The following is an 844-nucleotide window of genomic DNA, read 5'->3' as shown; positions in this document are numbered from 1 at the left end:
GACCCAGCGAGTTATGCAGTGCCTGTTATGGGCAAGAGTCAGTTTCGTCTTGGGTTATCTACCTTCCCCTCTTTTTCGTACCATAGTTTGGGCCCTGTGTGGATCGAGTTGCCCTGCACTTGTCATGCTGTTTGCGGGGCGGGTCCTGACTTGCTGTTCATTCATGGAGTTGTGTCATTTTGTTGCAGTTGCCCATCCTCTTGCGCAGGAGTTTACCTTTCCACCTGAGTTGTCGGCCAATATGTTCAAAGACCCAGAGCTGAGACAGCTTGCCCAGGCCTTGCCATACGTCCTGGTCCATGAAAGGGCGGCGTCAACTGTGTCTACGTAACTGGGAGCATACAAGTCCTGGAAAGCATGGGCATTGCGGCACAATGCTTCTGTCTTGCCTAAAGAGTCTGTTTCGTTTGCCCTGTATGTGGCGTCTCTTATCCAGGAGGCGAGATCTAGGTCTGCAGTTAACTCAGCAGTCTACAGGGGTGAGTTATGTGCACAAGAAGAGTGGCTACCCTGAAGTGAGCGAATACCCAGTTGTTAAGCAGCTACTGGATGCTGCCAAAAGAATCCTTGCCAGGGCACCGGCTCGCATGAAGCCTCTGTCCATTGACCAGGTGCGGTCCTAACTCACCCGCCTTGAAGGGGGCACGGTTGCCGATCTCCAGTTAGCAGCTCTACTTGCACTGGGGTTTTTTGGTTTTTTGCACTGGGACGACTTACACCACCTATAAGTGGACAGTCTGAACTTTGGGGTATCACATGTTGCAATCTTCTTGGGGAGGTGTAAGAACGACCAGTTTCATGAGGGCTTGTGGGTGTTTATTTCCCGTAGCAATACCCCTCCCTG

The 844-nt window shown here is 51.8% G+C and overlaps 1 pseudogene; it reads left to right on the top strand.

The window, feature by feature from the left end:
* LOC137995706 (uncharacterized) overlaps nt 1-623 on the top strand; it is a 9764-nt pseudogene extending 9141 nt beyond the window's left edge.
* The last annotated feature ends 221 nt before the right edge of the window (nt 624-844 follow it).

Source organism: Montipora foliosa, chromosome 3 (genome assembly GCF_036669935.1).
Source record: "Montipora foliosa isolate CH-2021 chromosome 3, ASM3666993v2, whole genome shotgun sequence".
NCBI classification, from domain to species: domain Eukaryota; kingdom Metazoa; phylum Cnidaria; class Anthozoa; order Scleractinia; family Acroporidae; genus Montipora; species Montipora foliosa.
Note: the sequence above shows the minus strand (reverse complement) of the source record. Positions and strands in the feature narration are given on the sequence as shown.